This window comes from Talpa occidentalis, unplaced genomic scaffold, assembly GCF_014898055.3.
Source record: "Talpa occidentalis isolate TD23 unplaced genomic scaffold, MPIMG_talOcc4v2.1 talOcc4.4, whole genome shotgun sequence".
NCBI classification, from domain to species: domain Eukaryota; kingdom Metazoa; phylum Chordata; class Mammalia; order Eulipotyphla; family Talpidae; genus Talpa; species Talpa occidentalis.
The window spans coordinates 3,171,626-3,187,508 of NW_023604295.1; positions in this window are offsets into that span (position 1 = coordinate 3,171,626).

Consider the following 15,883-nt stretch of genomic DNA (forward strand, 5'->3'; position numbering starts at 1 on the left):
GGCCCCTGGGGGAGGGGTGTCCTCCACCTCCCACCTGGGCTAGGAATTGGGCGGGGTCTCAACCTGCCTGGGTAGAGAGTCAGCTGGTGCAGCTGGTGCTCGTGGAAGGGCCTTTGGTTGCACAAATCAGGAACTGCCCCCAAAGGTCAGGTCCCCACGGCTCATGCAGCCAGCTCTGCTCGAAGCTCACCCCCATGGCTGTGCACAGGGATTCTGGGCTGAGGATGTGAGAGCCTAAGTGTGTATCTGAGTGTGTGTGTTTTCTGGTAGTGGGCAGGGTACCGACCCATGGAAGGTGTGTGTCTGGAGCGGCAGGAACAGGCACAGGGCAGGTTTTCTATGATTCCAGCAGACGGGGTGAAGGAGGAGTCCTGGAGCCCTCAGTGGGATTTTACCGGGTACACAGCAGGCAGGGGTGCTGGGGGGCCGGGAGACTGGCAGGCCTCCCAGCCCCCAGCAAGTCTTCACTCAGTCTGGGCTCTCTGGTGCTCCCTGGTGGTCTCTGCTCCTCATGGTTCTGCTTCTGCTGGCGTCCCCGTGACGCCGCCCTTATAAGCCCGGTCTCAGCCCAGGTGAATCCCACCTCCACAGGCCCACACCCTCCTCCAGGTGCCGCCATCAGGCCTGCACTCAGGGCCGCAGGGATCCGTCCTCCATCCTCAGGCGGGAGGGCAGAAGAGCCTGGTACTTTTTCCTTCCCCTACAGGCACCTTCTGGTGCGGGGTGGGATGGTAGTTTGTAACCGAGTATCTTATTTTCACAATTTACAAATGGCTGATAATGGCTTAGGTTTCCTCCTCACTGATCACAGATTGCTCTGGAGGCGCCTTGGAGGCCGCCGATTCCTTACGCTGGTTTCTGCTGCGATTCTGAGCGGTTGGGCTTTGTTTCCTCCATAAACTCCTTTCTAAAGCGAGACACTCAATTCTTCCAGGGCGGGGCAGCCCGAGTCAATGAGTCAATTTTGCAATTTAATTGGATTGTATTTGAATGGCTGAATGAGTAAATACAAGGAGGAGACGCGTCTTCAGTATTTCTCAACCACCACATAGAGCCACGATCTAGAAAGCTCTTGGCAAAAAATGAATACACAGAACCCCTCACAGGCAGGGCCTGATTGCTGCTCCTTCTGTGTCCCCCGTGGTGTCCAGCAGATTCTATGCAAAGTGGAGTAAATGCTTAGTGAATCCACAGCGGGTGCAAACGATTCTCATGGCCAATGTCAGCTGCAAGAGATGGAGGACCCTCGGGGCTGGCGTTGTTGACCTTTGCTGGTGATTCTCACAGTATCCAGCTGGGCAGAAGGAAAGCTGAGGGAGGCGCCACCCGGGGCGAAGCCAGCATGAGGGTGACATGAAACCAGGGGGATGCGGATGGCCACGCGGGAAGAGACAGCGCTGGGGGTGCCGTGGGGAACCCATGTGTAGGGGCAGAACTGGACACGGGGCAGGTTTTCTGATCCCATGCAGACGGGGTGAAGGAGGAGTCAGAGTCCTCAGCGGTTTTTTGCAGGTCTTTTATTGGGGTTCACCAGACACATGGCAGACAGGGGTGCTGGGGGGCCAGGAGACTGGCAGGCCTCCCAGCCCCCAGCATGTCTTCACTCTGGGCTCTCCGTTGATCTCTGCTTTTCTCTCGGCTTCTGCTACTTCTTTCTCGGCTTCTCTTTCTGCTTCTCCTGGCGTCCCCGTGACGCCGCCCTTAAAAGCACAGTCTTAGCGCAGGTGTCCCCACTCCAGGTGCCGCCATCAGGCATGCACTCAGGACCGCAGGGTTCCCTCATCTATCCTGATGGCGGGAGGGCAGAAAAGCCTGATTTTTCACCTTACCCTGCACGCGCCTCCCCCGGCTGCTGAGGGGCGCACGGAGCAGTGCAGGAGCCTCCGGGGAGCCTGGGGTCCTGGTCACCCCCGCCTGCCGGGCAGCGCCGTTCTGGTCAGCGCAGGAGAGCCCCCCAGCAGCTGCGCGCTCTCTCGGATTTTAGGCTTTGGCTCTGAATCGACAGCGCCCCGGGCGCTCGTGTCGCCGCCTCGTCCCACCGCGCAGCGCCCGGGTCCTCGCGGGGGCGTCCGCCCTCGTGCTGCAGGCGCGGCCCTGGGGACCCTTCACTGCGGGTGAAGGGTCCTTCTCGCCCCCCCCCCCCCCCCCGCTGACCAGCCTCCAGGCTCCGCCCGCTGGCGCCGGGGCACCCCAGCTGTGCCCACGCTCAGTCTCCTGGAAGCTGCCAGGTGCCCCCTGGTTGAGGACGGCTGCCCGGAGGGGGCTGGGGGGGCTGCGCGGGGAGCACCCCTGTGCCCGAGCCTCCTGGGGCCCTGACCCGCTCCGAGAGGGGCTGGCGGGGCGCCTCTCACCCGCCGGGGCAGGGGCGGTCCGCGTGGCGCATGTGTGGGGGCTCCCGCCAGCAGGGGAAGTGGGGGCCTGTCCACCTGTCCACCTTTCCCCGATGGGCAGGCGTCTCCCGAGGGCGGGCGGCTGCCACCCGGCGTGCAGCGTCATCGGCCCATCTCAGGTCGCGGGCGGCCGGTCGGCGAGAGGCGTGATGGGGGGCATGGCTGGAGGCCGCCCCGCGAGCGCGAGCGGCCCAGGACGTGTGGAAGTGCCGTCCAGGGCGCCTGCGGGGGCGCACAGCCGCATCGGGGCCGCGGCCACGGCCCGCCGCCCGGCCAGCGCCCCTCGGGCAGCCCCACCCCCAGGGCCTAACAAATCTGGGCTCCTCGGTTGTACCCCACTGGCCCCCAGGGGCCCCGCTCGCGGCCGGCCTCCGGGCAGCCTCCGGCCCCGCGGACTCGGGGCGGCGCGGCCGCTAGGTGGCGCTGCGCCCTCGGCTGGCCGGCCGCGCCGTCCACACCCGCCGCCGACCCGGCCGTGACCCGCTGGCGGCCCAGCCCTGCGGCCCCGCCCCTGCGTCAGAAATGATGGGTGCGTTCCGAGAGGCTTCCCTGACAAAGGCGTGTGTGGGCATGTGTGTGTGAGTGTGCCGTGTGGGGTGGCATGTGTGTGTGTGAAGTGTGCAGTGTGGGGGTGGTGTATGTGTGAAGTGTGTGGTGTGTGGGTGGTATATGTGTGTGTGAAGTGCGTGGTGTGTGGCATGCGTGTGCAGCATTGTGTGTGTGAAGTGTGGGATGTGGGGTGGTGTATGTGTGTGTGAGGTGTGTGGTATGTGGCATGCATGTGTGGCATTGTATGTGTGTGTGAGATGTGTGATGTGGGGTGGTGTAATGTGTGTGAAGTGTGTGGTGTGGGGTGGTGTATGTGTGTGAAGTGTGAGGTGTGTGGTGTGAGGTGGTGTATGTGTGTGCGAGGTGTGGGGTGTGGGGTGGTGTATGTGTGTGAGGTGTGTGGTGGTGTATGTGTGTGAGGTGTGGGGTGGTGTATGTGTGTGTAGTGTGAGGTGTGTGGTGTGGGGTGGTGTATGTGTGTGAAGTGTGTGGTATGGGGTGGTGTATGTGTGTGAGGTGTGTGATATGGGGTTGTGTATGTGTGTGTGAAGTGTGCGGTGTAGGGTGGTGTATGTGTGTGAAGTGTGAGGTGTGTGGTGTGAGGTGGTGTGTGAGGTGTGTGGTGTGAGGTGGTGTGTGAGGTGTGTGGTGTGGAGTGGTGTATGTGTGTGAAGTGTGTGGTGTGGGGTGGTGTATGTGTGTGTGAGGTGTGTGGTGTGGGGTGTGGGGTGGTGTATGTGTGTGAAGTGTGTGGTGTGGGGTGGTGGTGTATGTGTGTGGTGTGGGGTGGTGTATGTGTGTGAAGCGTGTGGTGTGTGGTGTGGGGTGTGGGTTGAGGTGGGCGGGCCGGGGACACGCTGCGTGGGAAGGGTTGGGGCTTCTTGCTGTGATGGGGAAGTCCTGCCGCGGAGGAGGTGAGCGCTCAGCCTCCGCAGAGAGAACAAGCTTCCAAGTACAAAATTCAGGAGGGAGCAGAGAATACGTGGGGCAGCCCATGTCCTCTCCCTCCCCTCCCCCAGTGCCTGCTTGCCCTGGGTCCCTCGCCCCACCACCACCACGAATGGTTTCTTGCTGCCCTGAAGGGCCAGGGAATGTTCTGGAAGGCTAAGATCCCGACTGGGCTTAGGCACCACACTCACTTCCTCTGGTTGGTCATGCAGAGTGGGGCGGCCCAGGGGAAGTCCCGTCTCTCGCAGAGGCAGATGTTGCTTCTGGGTGGGAATGCTTCCTTTTCCTCTGTGGACGCTTTTTCAAATGGAAAAATAGCATCAACGTGCTCAGAAAAGGAATCAGCACAGCTCTGTGACCTCAAATTATTTGAGGAACAAAAGGTCAGATTTCTTTAATTCGCATTTCCGTTTAACCGCTGTGGGCTCAGTGCTTTCCCGGCAGGGGCGTCCCGGGCCTTGGGTGCAGGGCCTGGACCCAGCCTGGAGGGTGTGGGGCCCCGGCCGGTCAGGTTCTGTGGCTGCAGATCTGGGGGGCACGGCGCTGGCCGCCAGCTCCGGCGACCTTGTTTGGCTGACGTCTTTCTCGGGGCACGTTGACACGCTCGCTAGGAATGTCCACGCGGGCCCCGTTCGCCATTTTCGCAGAGTGAAATACATAAGATGGCTTTGCAGACGATGGTCCCTGTGTCCACGTGAAGCTGTGCCCGGCGGGGCAGTGCACCCAGCCCTACTCCAGCATCACATCAACATGACCAAGAGAGACAACCCCCAGGGACCTCTCAGATGTGTGAGATTTGAGGGTGGGGTTGCTTCTAGGGTTTGGGGGGTCTTGCAAGCCCCAAACTCATTGCTGGCATCAAAGCAAGGGTGACATGTCTCTGGTGGGACTTGTTTCAGGCGGAGCTAGGAGAGGGGTTGGCTCCGAGCTCCGGTGTTCAAGCGCCTGTCTTGCCCTGAGCGATCCACTGAAGAACCCGAAGCCCGTGACCTCTTTAAAATGATGATGTGGCCTGGATGATGGACGGCGCTGGCACCATCCCTTTGAAATCGCTCCTTCCACCTGCCCTGCTAGTGCGTGGAGGTGGGTGGTGGGATCCAGGGTCCACACCCCCTCATCTCCTTCTCCCCGATCTTATGGGGTGTCCCCATAGCCTTCTCCATGGAAATCCACGCTGCCCACCCAGATCACCAGCCCGGGGGGGCCTGCATGGCTGAATCACCAGGCGCAGCCCCAGGGGTCTGAGTCACTACTAACTGGCCCTTCTGGCTGGCCGCGGCCACTTCACTCTGCTGAGAGGGCAGTGGACAGGCCAGGGGGCTGTGGCCGGCAGGAGAACTGCTGAGTCAGAGTCCTCACCTTGCACCTGAGGTCAGGGCCACGGGACAGGCTCACCAGAGGGGAAAGGATGGCAGGAAAGGCTGCAATCTTGGTGTTTCCTCCTGAGAAAGAGCACTCGCCTGGGCCTGAGCTTTGGGTCTTATAAATATATTTATATTTAAGCATTTACTTTATTTATTTATGCATACAAGGCCCGGGGTGCGGGCCAGAGGTGAGAGGATTCACAAGAGACGGAGCGGGAGCAGAAACACACTGCTGAGGGGAGCAGTGGGAGAGGCAGGAGAGGTCCGCTGCACCGTGTGGGTATCTCCCTGGCTGTCCGGGAATCGAACCGGCGCTGCAGAGGCTGCGGACAGCTTCACAGCACTGCGCTCAACCGCCTGCGCCACCAGGGCAGCCCTGCACGCACATATTTTAACTGGGGAGGTTTGCGGTCATATTTTCTTCACCAACTGCTCCCTGTATCCACCCGTCACAGCTCTGACCCTGGGGCGCCGGCCAGGTCTCTCCACTCTCTTCCCCACGCTCAGCTCTGCTGCCCTCCCCGTTCCCGTCCTTCCAGCCCCAGATCCGCGATTTACTCTTCAGCAGCTGTTCTTTCTTCACTCTTTGCCCCATGTTCTTTTTTTTTTTTTTAAAGATTTATTTGTTTGTTTGTTTATTTATACAAGCACTGGGTACAGTCAGAAGTGCGGGAGGGTGAGAGAATTCACCAGAGCCAGAGCGGGGAGCAGAGCAGGCAGAAGGACCGAAGTACACTGCTGAGGGGAGCAGCGGGCGGCAGGAGAGGTCTGCGCGCCATGTGGGACCCTCCTTAGGTGGCCGGGGAGCAGCCCGGGATCGAACCGGCGCTGCAGAGGCTGCGGGCAGCTTCGCAACCCAGCGCTCAACCGCTGCGCCACCGGGGAGGCCCCCCATGTTCTTTTAAAGAATGGTTTTATTTAGTCCAGTTCCCCCTTTATGGTAGCGTAACTGACACAGCGCAGTGTTTAGCTTCAGGTGCTCGGCACAGCCACTGACACTGTCGTTGTGGAGGAAGTCGGCTTCGGCCTTAGTGAACCCCGCGGCGTTGTCACAGTCCCCAGGCCGCGCGTCATGTCTCCTGCCCCCTCGGTTCCGACGTTGGAAGTTTGCTCCTTCCCATGTTTTGGCAACCCTGTTATATCGAATATTCCTAGTCGTTTCTGCTTTCGGCTTCAAACCGTAGACTCTCCAGAGACGGGGGGTCTGGGGGTTCATCTGCATGACGTTGGCCATGGTAGGAATATTTACACCCCGGATATGGGCAAAGGCTGCAATCAGAATGTTGGTTTCCTGTGTGAGAACTGGCTCACGTGCTGGCGATGAGCGGAGCCTCCTGTCATTTCTTTGCTGAGGAAAACTGAGGGAGACACCTTGATTTTATCTTCCCAGGTCAGAGATAAGATGCTTTCTTGTTTCCTGAAATACGCATGCATATGTATTTCTCAGCAAAGAATGAAAAATAAGTCAGGGCTAAAGAGGGCCAGTGAAATAATCATATGGTTCCCACACACACGTGGTGTCAGGAAAACGGCTTCAGCCAAGACCTTTCCTGAGAGAACAGGACTTTGCAGACGCTCAGAATTTTAAACCACAGGCTTCACTGGCGTCGCTTTAGCCTTATTTACCTTAAAGAAACTGTGGGGCGGGAACGTGAACTTCGGTTCATGTTCAGGTCTGGTGTTCTGAAAATAACTCGTCCTCTGGGAAGGTGATAAAGAGGCTGATGTCAACTGCTCGACCCAGTTCCCCACTAAAGGTTTTGCTCTGCCAGCCCCAAGACCAGGCACAGTGTTTCCGCAGGAATAGCTGAGGGTGTTCTGGGGTCCCTGGTGTCAGGTGCCGACGCGGACCTGTTCCTGGAGGGCGACGTCCTCCCTCTCAAGTCTCCCAGGCCTGGTGCTGCTGAACCTGCCGGGTTCGCAAATCGCAAGGCCTCATTTTTTTCTTTTCAAAATATATTTAACTTCAGTAAATCTTAAGCCAAGTCTCTCGCAGATGGCAGACAGTTTAATTGCTGTGGTAAACTCGTCTGACTTTTTTTTTGAAAAGCTTAGGTGCTATAATCATCCATGGAACCTGAGAGAAAATAGATCTCAACCCACACAAGACACGCATGTGGCCTGCGCCTGGGCTTTGCTGCCCACGCCCTGCCCCCGTGCTCCGTGCTCACACCCTCTTCTGTCAGGCTGCAAGTCCAGCGGCGCCCCGGGCCCTGCCCCCACCTGCCCGGGCAGCCTGGCCCTGCGGCCGGCATGTTCTGAGGCTGGATTCTTGTTTCCACGTCATCTCGTGTCTTGCAGGCCCCGTGGCCTCCTGGTCACTCACCTGGCAGGGCCTCAGGTCGCTGACTATGTATTGCAAAGGACACCACCGCTTTCTTTAATCTTCTTTCTGGTTTCAAGTGCACTCTTTTTCTTCCCTGCCCCTCACACCCCTTGACCTTTTCCCCACCCCCATCTCCACTGCCACCATCAAGTGGTCACCAGATGCCAACCGTTGCATTAAATATGTTCACATATTTTTCTCTCTCCAAAGCCGCCTGTGCTTGCACAATTCTTCTCACAAAACGTGTTGGACTTGCTGCTGATCTGTTTTCTTTGCCTTTTCTTTTTGCAGGAAAAGCAGAAACGTTAAGTCCTTTTTCAGAAATTGTATATCTGCGAGCTATAAAGGGTTCATTTTCATTAGGAGGCTTTGGGCTGAGGGCCAGGGAGAAGCCTAGCAAAAAAGATTTAAATTCCAACAAACCCCACATCACACAGCTCATTGGGAGCACATTGGGGTTCAGTGGCTCAGGGATGTCATCAAGGGTCCCTTCCCTTGGGGGCAGCTGCTCTTTCATGGCTAAAAGTGGCTGCTGCTGTGCCAGCCATCACCTCAACACACAGTCTGTGTGGAGAGAGGCCGTTTCTCCTCATGTGACTCTCTTTAACAAGGAGGAAAAGTTTTCTAGAAGCCTCTGCGCCCTCTAGATGTGTTCTAGCTCACCTGCATACTTGGCTCAGCCACGGCCCTCATCAGGGCCCTAGGCCCATGGGCTGCAGCTGCTCCTTGGCCTCATCTAGGTTCCCATCTCCATGGTCCCGCCTCTTCTTCCCGCTTTGTTAAACTGATGACTGGAGCGTCCCCTGGGGCTCACAAGGGGCTCTGTGCCTGGGATGTCTTGGGTCTCTGAGGTTCTAGGGCCCCCTGTTATCTGTCCAGATTTCTCTAAAGGCTCTGCATCTCCACCACTGAGGTGAGAGCCACAGGGGTCGGGTTCATACTTCCTCCTGCTCTCCCCTTTCTGGGTCCCCTGGCCGGCGCTGGGCTCCTGACATTTTCGACCCCGAACACTTCTCTTTGTGGCTTGGTCACCACCAGGGAAGGGGTGTCCCCCCACTCCTGGGAAACATCCTCATGATCTCATCCCTCCTCGCTTAGAACTTAGGAGAAACCCTTCTCCACGAGGACCCCGTCAGGGACGATGTGGCTGAGGTACAAGTGATAATGTCTCTTGGCAGCCACTGTTGTGGGAAGACTGTCATTAGGCAGAAGTATATATGGACAGCCTGCAGGGGAGCCTGGCATGGGGCAGCATTTGGCATGGGGGAACACCTGGCATGGGGGAAGCACCTGGCATGGGGGAACACTTGACATGGAGGGAGCACCTGACATGGGGGGATCAGTGCCTGGCATGGGGGCCCTCTCAGCAAGGAGTTGCTGCTGGCACCTGGTGATCACGAACAAAGAAGATGACCTTTGTGTTGGAATCCATCCTGCCCTGAGTTCCAGACAAGAGGACCCCAGCGGGCAGGAGTCTGTGGGGCTGAGTCGTGACCCCCTTTTCTAGACCATGCCCCAGGTGCTGGGGTCCCTGGAATTCCACCCTCGTGGGGTCGCCCTCCCCAGACCGCATGCTGCAGGCCCACAAGGAAGGTCCCGCAGCAGGTGCTGCGGTGCGGGAGAGAAGAGGGCCGATCGGGCCAGCCCCTCCCGAGCACCGTGTTCCAGAACCCCTGGGCATCCAAGCACCCCCGTCCAGCCTGGGCTTCCAGGCCGCTGCAAGGGCTGTTTGTCAGGGGCGAGGCCGCACACCACGGAGGCCTCCCTTGGCTATGTAGACTGGGGTGTGCAGGCCTCGGCTTTTATTCCTGCTCCAGCCCCGCGCCCTGGGGCACCTGCTGGGAACGGGTTACTAGGCCCTGAGCCGGGCAGAGCTGCTCCCGGCGACATGACCACCTTCCCTGCCTGTGTTTGACTCCAGAGTGACAGACGGGCCTGTTGCGGCGGTCACCACCGGCTCGCGGGGCCATCCGAAGCAGATACCTCATGTCCTTCCATCGTGGAGCTGAAATTATTTTATGAAGAAAAACGGGCAAGGCCAGAGCGCCTGGGCGGTGCCCTCGGAGGGCAGGGGTTTTCCCTGCACCTGCCCAGGAACCAGGGAATGTGCTCGGAGCTGCCCTCCTGACACACTCGGCGCTTGGCAGGAAAACCACAACAGAAGCGTTTGTGCTTCGAACTGTGCCAGGTCCTTCCAGAGACAGAACATTCTAGAACATGATTCCTGCTCTCGGTAGTAAACAGCAGAGCAAGAAACACAGAAGGAAAGATCTATTTTTAAGACATTGATTTCTCGGTGATTTTACTTTCAAACCGTTCGTGGGTGACCCTTCCCCTGGGCCAGCAGGGCCAGCCTCTGCTCTGGCCGGGGACACGGCTTCCTGGGCCCGAGTCTAACTCAGGACAGGCAAAGACTCGATTTTAAAGGACCTGGCCCGTGCCATCAAGACATTTTCCCTGAAAGAGATTAAACACATTTTTAATGCTTTTTTATTATTTGAACTTTTACAGGCAAAGCCATCTGTTGCCATAATTGTCTTTGGAGGAAAGTTGTAAAGACGCCAACTAGTAAGATTGTCCATCAGCGCCCGCCAGGGTCCTGCAGGCCTTCTCTCTTCTCCCTCCTCCCCCTCCCTCCGCTCCCTCCCCTCTCCTCACTCTCCCAGCCTCCCCAGGTGTGCTGCTGTGAGGTAAGCTCAGAGGTGAGGCTCTCAGGCCTCCAGGAGGAGAGCTGGGGGACCGAGTGCGGAGGCCCAGTTTCCTCTCCAGATGACTTGCGACCTCTCCTCTTCCTCGGGCCCCTGACCTGCCCGCCTCCCGGGGCTGTCTGGTGGGTTCACACCAAGAGTAATTAAGCAGCGCCTGCTGCTGGGAAACCCCAGGCCCACTGGGGGCTGCCCTGTGTCATGCTTGCCCCTGGTCAGACACTCGTGCCCGGAGTAGACCCCGAGCCCCGAGACCTCAGCAGGGCGGTGACGAGGGCCAAGGGTGGAGTTTTCTAGAATCTGCACACCAAACTGATTTTAAAGCTCTCTGCCATGCTGGGCGCCAAGCTTGCCCTGTCCCCCCGCCCCCAGCTCCCCTTCCAGCAATGGATTTACCCGAGTCCCGCCCATGCTACTGCCTCGTTCATCTTCCTTGCAGGTTCCCCCGGAGACAGGTTTTGGACCGGGGTCATTTTCACTTTGCACACGGTGTGCGCAGATCTGCCGGCAGCGCCTGTCGCCAGCACTGGAGTTTCTGCGCCCCGCTGGGGTGAACTGGAAAAATCTCCAGATGGGGCTAGATTAGGTTTCCCCCCTTATGCGGGGCATCCCCGAGTTGTTAGCCGGGGGCGAGGCGCGTGGTCCCTGGTAGCGCTGGCCCTAGCGACCCGGTGGCCAGGCCGCCCCCGATGAGAAGCAGGTGCCCAGGCCGGCAGCTCGCAGGGAGCCTCGTCAGTGGACGGGCTCTGCCAGGGGCCGCCAGGCAGGTGGGGCGGCGGGCGCTCGGCTTTCAATTTTGTCTTGACCCGAAGGTGAATCTCTCGTCAGCACCGGGAAGTGCTGGCCGTCGCCTGAGACCCTCGGCCACGAGTGACCCCAGCGGTTCTTGCGAGTCAGACACGTCCTCTCTCAGCGCTGGGCCGGCGGGGCGGGCGCTAACCGGTGCCTCCTCCGCTCTGGCCAAGTGTTGAACTGGGGCCCTGGGGACAGGCACGGCGGGGACATCAGGACACGTCCTGGAAGCACCGGCCCCAGGCGGGCCCGGGCCACTTTGCAAGAAGGAAAACAGCACATTCGTGTTTATTGCTTCAAATGTGAGCCTGGAGTCTTGTTCGGTTCCCCTCAAAGTTTCCTTCCACGTTGTGGCCCCGCCGCTTTCTCACTTCCCCACCCTCGCTGAGGTCACCGGGCAGGGGACACTTTGTTTTTGGCCGAAGGTCATTTTTGGATTTGGCTTTCCAGGGTGCCAGGTTCCTGGCCTCCGTGGAGAAGGCCTGACCTTTGGGGTTGGACAGACTGTCGCGAGCCTGGGGTGGGGGCAGGCCTGCCGGAGCCAGGCGCGGGCAGAGGTCTCCAGAGCGGGACAGCTGGCAGGACAGCCCGAGCAGGCCGGCGGGGCCGGGGAGGGAGGCAGATGCTGAGGGGGAGGCTCCACCGCCCACCTCCCCAGCACAGCACCAGGCCGGGCAGGCAGGTCCTCCCGTCCCGCTCCAACGCAGGGACAGACTGACCCAGGCCTGAGCGTCCTTTCTCTCTGGGCAGTGGTCACCAGGGGTTGAGCCTTTACTTGACTTTTAGGAATTTCCTTTCACAGTCCAGCCACGTGGGGAAGGAGCCCCAGCAGCCCCTGTGCTGGTAAACACGAGAGGCATCGCCCCTCGACTGGCAAGGACAGACCCCCATCTGCCCCTTGCTCCCTCCTCCCTCCTTCCCTCCCTGCCTTCCTCCCTCCGTCCCGCCCTCCCTCCACGGTTCCTGAGCCCCAGCGAACTAGGCGCCTGCGGTGCTGTCTCACCTCCCCCTCCTCGGCCTTGTCTGCGCAGCCCGTCCACACTCTCCAGGCTCAGCCAAGGTCAGCTCCACGGCCCTCAGTGGGCCCCATTCTGTGGTGTATAGATAACATATTCCCAGTAAGGATTATTGTATGTGTAGATATGTACACACACACACAACTTACACATGCACATAACGTATACATGTGCATATACTTTACACACACACCACACACACCATATATGTCCATGCACATACGACATACAGGCACACACCATGCATATGATGAAACAAATGATACATACTATTTACAAACAATACACATACAAATAACACATGTAATATATAAACATACTATATACATATACACATGCACACACAATACATACACATATGCATGCTAGATACATATACTACACAGTAAGCACGATCTACATATACACACAATATACACACTGATATAAAGATGTAGACACAGGCATGTACAACACACATAACACGTAGTACACATGAACATAAGCTCTATACACATATACATACAACAAATGCACCAACATACTATGCACACTTAATGTGTTCACATCAGATATATACATGCAAATATACAAACATATATATTTTATATTCATTTCCCAGATGTTTTCTCTCTCGTTGCCAGCCGCACTAAACCTGGGTGGGCTTTGCTGTTTGGGCCTCTCTGTGTTACCTGCAGACCCAGTAGCTGTGTGACGGTGGGCGTCTCTGCTGAGGCCGCGCTGAGGAGCCCACCCTCATGTTTCCTCCTTTGGGGACATGATCCAAAGGCCCAGGCTGAAATGTGCGGCTCCTGTGAGACAATGGCCACCGAGCAGTCATCAGGAAGCCCCAGTGGACAGCGTCTTTCGCGAAGATTCCGCCATAACGGATAGCGGGTGAGTCAAAGTGGGCCTCGGGAGAGGGGCTGTGAGGGACGAGCAACACTGGCTTCTCCCCACTCACACCCCAGGAGGACTCATCAGAGGACGGAGCTCCAGACATGCTCTCCTGGGCCGCTTCACCCCCACATGTGTGGAACTTGGCTAGCACACGCTGAGGAGCCCCTGCTCGAGGTGAGTGGGGCCTTGAGCAGGCGAGGGGGCTGCAGAAGGGGACCCAGTGGGGAGGCAGCTGCATGGCACAGAATGGCAGGCTTCTGTCTCTAGTGAGAGCGACAAAGGAAGCCACGACTTCGTGCACGTGACGGCACCTACGAGGCCCAGGTGGCCTAACACCTCAGCTTCTTTTTGAAGTCAGCCAGCCAGTCGGCCATTTTCCAGCCCCGGATGAGTGTGAAGAAGTAGGGAGTCATCTGCAAACATAGGGAACTGCACCCAAGAAAATGGGGCGGGGTGGGGGGGCTTCATCTCCTCATTCCATTCTTAAAAAGCCTCTCAGGGCTCCTGCTGAGGCCCCTTATTTTAGAAGGCTGGTTCACCATAGGCGCAGCCAGATTTCTATAAGCAGTATTTGTTTTTTATTCTTCAATGGAATTATTTTGCTCATTTGTTTCACTTCCTCTCTGGGGAGACCAAGGAACATGAGTTCCCCTTTTCCTGGTATTCGAAGTGCGTCATTTCAAGGATGAGTAAATGAAAAGTGAAGAATGGGAGCTGGCTTCATTGTTGGGCAAAGTGTATCCGCTCCGTGATTGGGAAGCAACGTCTGGCCATTGTTTTCTTTGTCCCAGTGCCCACGGAATGTGAGTGGGCTCTGAGGGGACCGCTGTGCCCAGTGAAGCGGGGAGGAGAGGCCCTTGGTGGCTGAGCTGTAGGATCCTCTGGGAAGAACTGCACATGTTCATGTTTAGAACACAGCAAAGTGAGAAATGCAGATAACGTCGTATTGCACGATGTCGCGGGTAGAACTGCCGAGTGTGGGGCCATCAGCTCGCGACTGCCCTGGTCCAGGGAGCATCTGTGTTTCTATCAGACACTTAAGAGCTAATAACTCTGCATATTCAGTCTCATTGGCTTCCTTTGCAATCTCTGTGTTTTACCTGAAACATTCTGAGATGGGGTCTATGGGTTTCCCTATGCGGCCACACATGGTTAGGAATGTTGCTCCAGGCCTTTGCCCTTGTCTTTGACCTTAGTGCCCAACATTTCAGTCTTTTCACAGAAACTCTAGGGGTTTCTTCAGGTGAAATTTGACTGGATGCTTCATTGGGAATTGATGCTAAGTCAGGGCACTTAGCAGGTGGGGGTGGCCATGTTCCTGCACTGGTCAGAGACTCAGCTTGGTGCCCGGTGAAACCAAGGATAAATGTTTAAATTTCCCTGAGAATCTAGCATGACAGAATTCTCTATCCTTCCCTTTGAGGTTTGCTTTCACAGAGGCAGCCAAGCCTGGACCTTATCTACACATAATACAACCTGAGCCATACAATCCCTAACATATGTAGAAGCAAGTAACCTTGAGCTGAGCCCCAGGTCAGCTGGAGCCAGAACAGAACTTACAGAGGAGGGGGCTACCCAGAGGACAGGGGCCTGGGACAGAAATTCAAAGCTCTGGTTCCTGAGCAAGAGCCTCTCCACACTTCTCCATGCATGAATGGCCCCGTAATTGGCCAGTAAAGTTCAACCAAGTCCACATTTCTTTGTCCCTAACTCACTCCTCAGTCAATAAAATTTAACTCCTTTGTTCTATACCCTAGTCCTGCAAATCCTATATAACCTCAATCCCTTTTTTAATCAGGGAGGCTGATTTACATTTGCCTCCAACCTCCTTGCCAATCAGTTTGCAGCACATTCCTGCTTTTCTCAAAAGTTGGTGTCATAGTAATCAATGCCTGTGCACGTTGGGCAGGGAACCTATTACTTGGCAACACTGGAGGAGATTCTAGTCCCACTTGGCTTTTTGTTGCTTACACCTTCAGGGTTACACTTGAACTCACACCCCCTCACTCCCCAGCAGTCATTTTGACCAAGTCTCCTCCACTGAGAGTTCACTGGAGAAACACAGGGGTCAGTGGATGGTTCAAAGTTTTACTTTCCTTTAGAATTTAAAGAGAACAATTTTGTTCTGAAAGTATTCATGTTTATTTGTCATAGAAAACAGATCAATAATAGATCAATTAAAAGGAAAAATAGCAACATTACTCCCTATCACTATGCTGTCAAGGGCTTGGGATACTTGAAAGGAACTTTAGTGCCTTTCTTCTCATAGAGTAATTTATTATGAACGTCTTCCCATGTTTAAATTTTTGCTGTACTATTACTTCAATGAATGGAATTAATCTTTATTGCTACTGTAGTTGTTCAACCTCCTGGTGTTCACACAGGTTTTTTTTTTTCCACTATTATAAATGATGCTCATGAATCAATATTTATTTAGCTCAGGAGAAGATTTGTTTGTTTCAATCTTCATAGGAGGCTTTCGTTTCTTACTGGCAATACTAGCTATGAAACATAAAAATTGAACCTTCAAAGTAACCATCTGGGATAGTTTCCCATCATGAAGGAATTCGGTCAATACTCACAAACCCCTTCTATGTCCCAGGAACCAGTCAGATGCCAGGACACCTTCCTCTTCTGGTTCCACCTTGGGCAGGGGCAGGTGGAGGGGAGGTGGTCAGCATCCAAGGAGAAAAGGAAGGGAGATGACATCTGTGCAGGAGTCAACTCCTAAAATCGGTGAGCAGTGAGTGTTGTGCTGAGTATATAGAAAGTTCTAGAAGCCAGAGGACCTGGGTCAGGCTTTTTCTCTAATGGGCACTAAGTCATTGGGTTTAACATTATCACTCATGGCCTCTAACTGAGCACCTACTTTTTCTGAGTTTGGTGTGTTTGAAGGAGCAGTATAATTGCTTTT